Here is a 10,510-nt window from a genome sequence, read left to right on the forward strand (position 1 = left end):
TTCTTATTTCAATTTCGGGGGGGGGGGATCTCCTTTTGAATTGATTATTCAATCCATTAGTGTATAAATTGAATATTTTTATTTCATCCATGATTCTAAGTTCTTAAAAACATGGGGGTTTTTTAGTCGGAACACCCCATTTTGAATGCATGTGTGCACACAGGGCCTTGATACTGCTGCCCAGAAAAAAAACTCTCTCTGCACAAGGATGAAAAAAGTTAGGGGTTCCAAAGAGTGTTCCCTCTAACAGGGATTCCCAGATGTTGTTGACTACAACTCCCTTATTCCCCAAGCAAAAGCCATTGCAGCTGGGGATTCTGGGAGTTGTAGTCTACAACATCTGGGAATCCCTGTTAGAGGCAACACTGGTTCCAAAATGAATCAGAAGTTTCTAAATTAGTCCTAAAATAAACGGCAGAGGACCTGATTGATCCTAAAATAAATTTAAATTCAAATAACAAAAAGTAGGGCTCAAAAATGGATTGTTTTTACATGAAGTCCCTTGCTTAGGTGGTGAAGGACAAATCTCACATATAACAATAAAACTATTTATTTGTATACACCCTTTGTTTGTTAGTTAGTTAAATTTATAGGCCGCCCCATCCAAAGGCTCTGGGCAGTGTGCAACAAATTTTAAAAGACATAAAACAAACACCATCTAAAACACACTACTTAAAACCATATAAAAACAAATTTAAAACAATTCAAAACAATTTAAAACCAATTAAAACACTCCAAAACAATTATTATACCCTTGTTTCAAATGCAATAGTAGACAAAATACAGATTGATTAGTTTTACGTCTGGCAGAAATATAGTAGTTATTATTAGCAGCAACATATTCTGTAGGTTACCATTCTTCTAAAAAGGACACTTTTGCCAGGGGATTATTATGAAACAACTTTCCATTATGTAATTTGTTTTAATGAGAAAAACAGACATTTCACTACTTGCAGAAAAAGTGAGAAGTAAAGACCTCACTTGACACACACTTTTTGAAAACAAGTTGTTTTAAGTTGTTTCAGTTCTCTCCTCCTGTTCCCATCTATTTCTTAAAATAGAAACATTTAAAAAGCTAGTGTGACATCTCTTCATCTGTGTGGAACTAATAATGCCTTCGCCACAAGACAGTTGTTTTGGTACACACAGGATACTGATGTAAAATAACAGACAAAAACATATGGAATAGTTAGCTAATGTGTGTTTTTCCTCCTTGACATAATCAGGTCATTTTTGTCCCAGCTTTTACAAAATGAATTTATTTACATGAAAATGGTTCAGTTCTCAGAATTGAATTAAACCAAATCTAAGAGCATTGCTTCATGAATATATCAGTCTGGAATAAACTCTTGAACTTTAGGACAAATTCAACTAAACAGCCATCTCCTTTTGCACCCAGACACTGAAGACAAGAGACAAAGTTGAATGGTATAAAGGGGCACAACTTGATTAACAATTTAATCAGATGGGGAATGGCACTCCACCACCTACATCTATGGGCACATTTCCAAAGAACTGATCCTATCCTAAAATGCCATAGGCGACACATCTTGGCTCCAGGTAGCCCCCTTGCCCTAGGGCTTGAGACTGCTCTTCCTAGCCGTCCTAATGCCAGGTGTCTGCAGACAGCATCACCACCTGCCACCTGTAGCCACAGAGGCTTTCAGGAAGATGTTACTGCAGATTGGAGGGACATTCCCAACCAAAGATCCCTGAGTTGTGAAGCGTCTAGGGCCTGACTGGGTCCTCTTTTTGGCAATTGCATGCCGAAGGTGCTCACCAGCTCTAACAGTTACAATAAGAACTGCACTGTACCTGCCATAGCATGGGGCCAGCCTAGCTTGGCCCCATGCACCACCCACTATCCTTGAAGCAATGCAACTAATCCCCTCTGCAGGTCAATTAAGAACAAGTCTGTCCACCTGGGGAAAAGATGCACTCCATCACCTCTGAAGAGCTCTGGAGAAGAGAAAACAATGTTGGGGTATGGAATGCCCCCACCACTATGAAAAGAGACAAACCAGCCCATGTCCCTATCAGTCTTCATGGGAGCCCGATCAATCTTACCTGGGCTCCTGGCACCCCTCCAGACACTTCTCTGAAGCTGGTCAGATCAAACCATGCATAAGCCAGGGACCTAGTGCAAAATCACTCCAAATCCTTCACAGCCTTTTCGGAAATGGAGAACCCTACAATAACTCTCAGGTCATTTCCCTGCAAATGTAACAATAAAATGTCAGAGGAGGGTTGTTATCTAGGAATTCACCCTCAAAATGGTAACAACTGACCAAAACAGCATCCCAGAAAGACCAATCCAAGAGATCAATGCCCACTGTCCCAGGCCAAGCTCTGCTCTAATACCAGATTCACTAGCTTGCTTGTGGGCCCCAAAAATAATAGAATGAACAAGGATCAGCACTCTGGATGGATGAATGGGTGCCCAGGGACCTGGGAAAAGAGAAAACACAATAACATGCAGAACACTTAACAAATGTGACAAACGTAACACACTGGAAAGACACATACAGAAAACCCAGACTTAAGGGCTGCTGACACTGCCCCAATCTGGAAAGAATGGAAGGACAAGTAGCTTGTGGGCCACCCCAGCTGAGTCAGTGCCTTCTTGAATATCACCCCAAACTGATATATGGTCACCCCTCTGAGCATGAGCCCACCTGGCCAAGTACCTCTCCAACACCCAAACAGGGAAAAAGCTGCTGTCACTGAGACCGACCTTTGAAGGGATACCACCTTCCCCAAACTTTCTGATCTGTCTTGGAGTATTGCAGGAACAACAATGCAACATCACCCTGGATAGACAGGTCACACCGCTCCACCACCCTCAGAAATAATTCAGCCACCCTAAAGGTGCTGAAAAAGGCAACCGCAGCTGCAGCCTGGAAAAGTGCAGCCTAACAGGAGAGCTATACAGGGAAGGAAAAAGATGTACCATTTCCTCAACTACCTCAGGTGGTACAGGCAGTTGGGCATCAGGGGTCCTAAGGTGCTCCCTGGCCCACCCCTCTAGCATTCTGCACACCCTGAAATTGCTTTGCTGACCTGTAAATGATGCAACTTTGTATGGAAGGTGCGCGCTGAAAGATGGCCAGCCAGGGAGCTTGAAGATAGGCCATGGGACCTAAGATGCAACAGATATTGCATCAGGTGCTCTGGCAGTATGGTACCTACCTGCTCCCTAAATGTCTGGAAGGCCCTGAATTTTTTTATCATAGTCTCTCCATGTAGAAGGGGCCAGTGAAGACTGTCAGATGTCAGGTTCTCGCTGGGCACCCAGTGCCAGTTGACGGAAACACTCAATGTGAAAATGAGACAGCACATCTGCTATGCAAATGTGCACTGCTGGCACATGCCTTGCAAAAAGTAGAATGTTGTAGCAGAGGCACTGCAGCACAAAAACCCAGGTGAGGCCCATCTGTTCTCCCGTACAGTAGCTAGGTTATCACATCAAAACTGTTTAACAGAATTGGAAAGGAGGCCAGACCAAATGTGGGCTGCCACCATGATGTGGATGCATTCCAAGAAGGAGAGGTCCCTAGTCATGCCTTTCTCTACTCAGTCAGTGAGCCAGCAACCAGAACACCAACAACCTCTAAAATTGACCCCAAAACCAAAACCACCAGTCATATCCAAGTGCACCTGAAGGTCAGCCTCAAGAAGCTGCCCTCCAGAATGAGACTGCTTTAAATACATGGACTTCCAAAAAGCTTTCGACAAAGCTCCTCATCAAAGACTCCTGAGGAAACTTAACAATCATGGGATAAGGGGACCAGTGCATGTGGGAATTGCTAACAGGTTGAAGGACAGGAAACAGAGAGTAGGTATAAATGGAGAGTTTTCACAATGGAGGGAAGTAAGAAGTGGGGTCACCCAGGATCTGTACTGGGACCTGTGCTTTTTAATTTATTTATAAATGATCTACAAGTAGGGGTAAGCAGCGAGGTGGCCAGATTTGCAGATAATACCAAACTCTTTCAGTTAGTGAAATCCAAAAATGGATAGTGAGGAGCTCCAAAAGGATTTCTCCAAACTGGGGGAGTGGTGACAAAGTGGCAAATGCAGTCAGTGTTGGCAAGTGTAAAGTGATGCACACTGGGATGGAAAAAACCCAACTTCAGGTATATGCTGATGGAATCTGAGCTGTCAGTGACTGACCAGGAGAGGGAACTTGAGGTCGTGGTGGATAGCTCATTGAAAGTGTTGACTCAATGTGCGGCAGCTGTGGAAAAGACCAATTCCATGCTAGGGATCATTAGGAAGAGGATTGAAAATACAACTGCTAATATTATAATACAAAACGATAGTGCGGCCACACCTAGAGTACAGCGTACAATTCTGGTCACCACATCTAAAGGAGGACATTGTAGAACTGGAAAAAGTGCAGAAGAGGGCAACCAAGATGATCAGGGGCCTAGAGCACCTTTCCTATGAGGCAAAGCTACAACACCTGGGGCTATTTAGTTTAGAAAAAATATGACTGCAGGGAGACATGATAGAGGTCCATAAAATCATGCATGATGTGGAGAAAGTGGATAGAGAGAAATTCTTCTCCCTCTCATATAGCACTAGAACCAGGGGTCATCCCATGAAATTGATTGCCGGGAAATCTAGGACCAACAAACGGAAGTACTTTTTCACACAATGCATAATCAACTTGTGGAATTCTCTGCCACAAGATGTGGTGACAGCCAACAACCTGGATAGCTTGAAGAGGGGGTTGGATAACTTGATGGAGGAGAGGTCTATCAATGGCTACTAGTCGGAGGGCTATAGGCCACCTCTAGCCTCAAAGTAACAGCCCAGAAAGGTAATCCTGGAAGACGGCCATTCTGACTTGGCATGAGCAAGCGGAACACCCAGCTCCAGACACAAACCAGTTAATCTGTCCAGCAGATGGGCACACTGGTCCGAGCCAGCCGGGCCCACAAAAAGAATATCATTAGGCATGTGGGCCCATAGTTCCCACCCGTGTACGCCCCCTGACTGCCCACTCAAACATGGAGCTGAATGTTTCAGTGCCACACATGAAATGGAACAGCCCATGGGCAAGGCACAATCTATAAAATAAAACCCTTGAAATTTAAAAGCCAGTAGATCAACATCCAAGAGGTGTTCAGGCAATAGACAAAATGCAGATTTGAGATAGCATTTTGCCAAAAAGCCCCAGGTCTGTAACCGCAAACAGTCCAAACTGCCTCATCAAATGAAGCATACTTCGTGAAACATAATTCTGCTGGTATATCATCATTGATTGGGGACACTCTAGGGAAAGAAATATGATGTATGAGTCTAAACTCCTCAGGGGCCTTCTTGGGGATCATGCAAGGTAGGATCTCACAGAGACCCAGTAACTTGTCTAACTGAACCTCCTTGCAGATTTTTCTGGCAACCATATCCTTCATATCCTGGACTGACCTCAGGTTGTTGTTGTTCTGTGATTCTGAGTGCTCCCTGGGGAAGGAACACAGAATCGTAAAACCCTCCTGAAAACCTGTCAAAAGTTAGTCCACTTGCAAAGAAAGAGAATAGTCTTCAAGAAATTGCCTTAGGACTAGCAATCTAATTGGGTTGGGGCCCTTTTCCTTGACTTCCTCAGGTGGCACCACCCCCACCTTTCTTGCCAATATTGCAAGAAACCCCTTGGTTTCTCGGGCAGTTTGTACTGGGATGCTTGCCCCCACTCATGGTGGAAACTGTAAGGGCAACGCATGTACCATCTCCCACAATTGAACTCCAAACACAAGAGAGGGATTTGAACCCCCTGTGCACCGAGTGGCACTGCCATGGACACTGCAGGAACTCTGGGAATGATATGGCCATTGCCAGACTGCTCTCCATTTACAAGCCTAGACAGGGTCATAATCTGCAACCATAATTCCTGGTGCTGCTTGTCTCAAGGAATTGTGGGGTCAAGGGCCATCCTCATATGGAACACCTGGCCATACCTTTGCCAGGCGTTACCCACAAAATCCATATATCTCCTTTAGATAATATCAACATACTTCGCCAGGGCAAGCCTCTTGCCAGGCTGCACCTGCATGACCACACCCATGTAAATGGTAAATGCAGATAGCCAATTGGACCACTTCCATTCAGTGGGCTTACACTTGGACTTTTCAAGGGAACAGGTTCAGGCTCTCTAAAGAACAATTGAAATACATCCATGTACTCCCCCTCCAAATGTGTTCTTTCACCACTGGCATCACAAGATTGCCTAAGGGGAAAGAAATCCCACCATGGGAGTAGTGCTCTGTGGGCACAGATGGCAGAACTCTGCCAGCATGTAAAGATGGCCATTGCGGACAACTAAGAAGCAAGCTGCCCTGTCGGACCTGGCTGCAAGCCCCTCACAGGCCAACCATTGACCTGTGGCACCTTGTGGCCACCCAGGGTAGCTGAATGGATAGATAGCTGCCCTGTCAGCTAGGAACAGAGGGGTAAAAGTTATACATACCCAATGGATGACACACACATCCAAAGATGAGTCACCTGGTCCAACATCAGGTACTGGCGCCTTTGGAGCAGCAGCATCCTTATCTAAGTTCAGGTCCATAGGTGATGCAGAGGGTGTGGTGTTGTCGTCCTCAAGCTGTCAGCTTGTCAGCTTGTCTTTAATGGACTGAAGAAATTTAGACCTTTTTTCATCCTTCGTGACTCTCTTAGGCTATGCCAGGACACCAGCATCCAGGGCTGAAGGGCCACCAGCATCCAGGCTGGGGGTGGGGGGGTGGGCGGTGCTCGCTTGGCCTTCTCCAGGGCCTCCAAGCAAGAGATTAGCACCATAATTTGCCCAATGTCCTCCTCATCCTCTGAAGAAGAGAGTTATGGAAGTGGATTCCTAGGATGGAGAGGCTGCCCTCCCTTCTTTCGTTGTACCTTGTTGGGGGCCTCGACCACTGTGTAAGCAAAAGGAAGTGGGAACAAAGCAAGGCCCCAAACAATGTCCCTTTGTGAGCAGGTAAATGCTACAATGCAGCTAAATGCCTCTACTCAGCCCAGAGAGGGCTAAACCCTCCTAAAGCTGGGCCAAGCAAGCCTCCACCCAATACATTTGTAATCAGATCATCTAAGACCCCTCAAGGGGCAAAGAAAAGAGTGGGGAGGGGGAGGAAAAAGGCCACTCCCAATGCCACCTGAGTCCCCACAAACCACCTACAGGTCCCGGCTGTGTGCTTTGTCTGTTTGTGTGTGGGGGTTGCTCATCAGACTACCAGCTGCCGGCTTTCTACTTGACAAACCCCAGCCAGCCCTGCTGGGCCGACGGCCTCAACCATTAGGCGTTAACACCCGCAAACCTGATACTCAAGCCACGCTCCACAGGGAGAGCCCACAGCTACACAATCTCCACCTGCCAAATTCAGTACCACTCCAGGCCCTATCAGGCAAATAGCCCCCAAACTGCTGAGGAAGGCCCCTCTGAACTGCTCCAGGGACTTGTCGACTTTTGAATCAGCTGCAGCCGATGATGAAAGGTTCACCGCTGCTGCAGAACTCACTTCCCCCAAAGCCAACCTGGATCATTGTGAGAGTAGTAACCACATGTCCAACCTGGATGCTAGCCTGAACTGCACTGAGGGGGAGATGCAGGACACTCCAGACTTCCTTGATCTGCCCTCTGGCCCCCAGGAACAAATCAGGTTCCTACATGCTGCGTACTCCATAAAAGAGCTGGGGCAAACACTCCATGTGGAGGGATTTGACACACCTTAAGCAGTAGGGTAAATTTACAGAACTGCTTTCCTTCCACAATGAACTAGTTTGTTCAATCATACCCTATGTGAGATCCATCTGGAATATATATAAGGTAACATGCATTCAGTTATTGTACCACAAGATAGGAACACAGATATGGGCATGATCCAGCCAACATTAAACATATTCACTTCTATTGGTACTGGCAAAAAGGAATAAAATGAGCCGGGTCTCACAATCAGTGAGACCCAGTTTCTAAGGGTGAGTGGGGAGAGCGAGCTTAGCCCGCTCTTCCTGCACACGAGCAGACAGTCTGCTCTGGGCGGCTGAACCAGCCGCCCACACGACTGCAGGCTCTGTAATGGAGCCGGCGGGTGCTGGAAGGAGTGGGGGCTGATTGGCCCCCAGAAGCTCCAGCATGCCCTGCGCGAGTGCACAGGGCATGCTGGAGAGACCCCCGGAGCCGGGAGGTGGCTTTTTGCCTCCCCTCTGGGGGTTTACTCGCACCGTGGCTACTCACAATTAAAAAAACCCAGGTTTCCTGGAGCACTCGCTCCGCAAACCTGGTTTAAGGGGAGGGGTACTTAGGCGGGTTAACCGGTGGCTCACACGGTCAGCCGAAATCGGGCTAGGCTTCCCTAGCCCGATTTTGGCTGATCGTCAGAATAGCCTCCCTGTGTGCTTGACTATCCTGGTGGGACTCAATTTTGACCTCATGTTGACCAAATTGTGCTTATATATTACACGTTTTCACAAATCTTGCGTTCCAGTTGGAGGTCAGTATGGAATCACTGAAAAATAAACAATCCCTGTGGCATTCATAGAGAGGGTGAAAAACACTGACAGAGTTTCCTTCAAGCCTGCCCCCAAAGTAGCCCTCCCCCCCCCTAGTTTCCATGGATGGTGGATAGTGCCATTATATTAGGCTGTACATACATTAGGTAAAGCACATGGTCTGCATGCAGAAGGACCCAGGTTCAGTACCCTAGCAGGTAGGAATTTTGTCACCCACTCCCCCAGTTTGGAGAGATCCTTTTGGAGCTCCTCACAATCCATTATGGATTTCATTATCCAAAAGAGTTTGATATCATCTGCAAATTTGGCCACCTCGCTGCTTACCCCAACTTCTAGATCATTTATGAATAAATTAAAAAGCACTGGTACCAGTACAGATCCCTGGAGGACCTCCCTCTCCATTGGGAAACTCTCCATTTACACCTACCTGTTTCTTGCCCATCAACCAATTAGCAATCCACACATGTACTTGTCCCCTTATCCCATGACTGCTAAGTTTTCTAAAGAGTCTTTGATGAGGAACTTTGTCAAAAGCTTTTTGGAAGTCCAGGTAGACTATATCAACTGGATCACCTTGATCCACACACTTGTTGACACTCACAAAGAACTCCAAAAGGTTCTATAAAGGTTCTGATTCTGGCCTGCCTCATTTACCTGAGCAAGAGCTGGACTCCAACCTTGACATTTTCCTGATCCGCAGATACAGGAAATACCAGCAGAGATGCAGGTAAACAGTGACATATGCTGGAAAAACAACAACACGTTCATAACTGATGGAATTAATCATTAATGCTGACAGATCTGTTTCCCTGCTTTTTTAACTCTGCTTGAGATATTGTGGCTAGGGACAATTCCTGTGATTTTACAATATAACCATTCAACTTTTTTCCCCCTTGTTGAATTTGGTTTGAGTAGTTTTTCCTCAGCTAGCACTTCCAACATTACCAGAGCAACCACAAAAATCACACAGTAGGCACCAGCTATGTCCTAGTGTTTTGTACAGGGATTTCTAAATTGATTTGGATACCTACTTTGACTGAAAATTGAAACAGCCTGTTCATGCATTGAATGTGAGAATGTTTCTCTTGGACTTCCTAATTAGACTCTTGCCAATACTGGCCATTTAAGCACTAAGGTATTCATTCGGGTTGGGGGGTGGGGAACAACATAATTTAGGAGGAAATATGGCAATGATAATGTTGGCTTTATCGTGACTAGTACTTATTTGAACTGGAAATGTTCTGAACCAAGTATGAAGAGAGAGGTAAGAGAGAGGTAAGATCACACTCAGAAGAGAGAGGTAGGATCACACAGGTATGCAAGTACTTGTGCATTATGGATGGAAAAGTAAAACAGCATTCTATCATGTTATTTTACCACAGCCACTTCAGCCAACCTTCTGTGACTTCTAAAAGTTTTCTGTTTGCACTATTCATATTTTCCCTTCTTCCTGGGGGCAGTGCCAGGAAGAGCCCCCTAGGGATCAGATAGGCTGGAGCAGCTTGAGTAGCAGCTGTTCCAACCAGTAAGACCAAAAGAGGTTGTTGCAGGCAGGGGAGGAGGAGCTGGAGAAAGCTCCATGCATTGGCAGATTCCCTGGCTGCTGCAAAATCTGATCTTTTACTGGCTTGTTTGGTGGAAGAGGTGTGTGTAATCACTACTTTCTTCCCTCTTTTCCTCTTTCTGCCTTTCTCCCTGCTTTTTGCCCTGGCTTTTTTGCTTTCTGCCTTCTTCCTCCGTACCTCACAAAACTTTTCTGTGTTCTACTTTTGCCCCTGCATTTCTTTTCTCTCTCTTTCGGTTTTCCTCATTGCTGCTTTCCTCAGGCTCAGTACCTGCAGCCACAGCTGGCAGACAATCGTAGGAATGGGGTTAAGAGAGTGTTCACTCTCCTAACCTCATTTTAGAGGGTGGCTCCAGAGGCGAGTTTGCCACCGAGGTGCCAGATCAGGCCCAATCCCAGTTTTGGGATCCTTAGCCCAGTTTTGCCTCTGTATGTGTGAAT

Source organism: Hemicordylus capensis, chromosome 5, assembly GCF_027244095.1.
Source record: "Hemicordylus capensis ecotype Gifberg chromosome 5, rHemCap1.1.pri, whole genome shotgun sequence".
In the NCBI taxonomy this organism is placed as follows: domain Eukaryota; kingdom Metazoa; phylum Chordata; class Lepidosauria; order Squamata; family Cordylidae; genus Hemicordylus; species Hemicordylus capensis.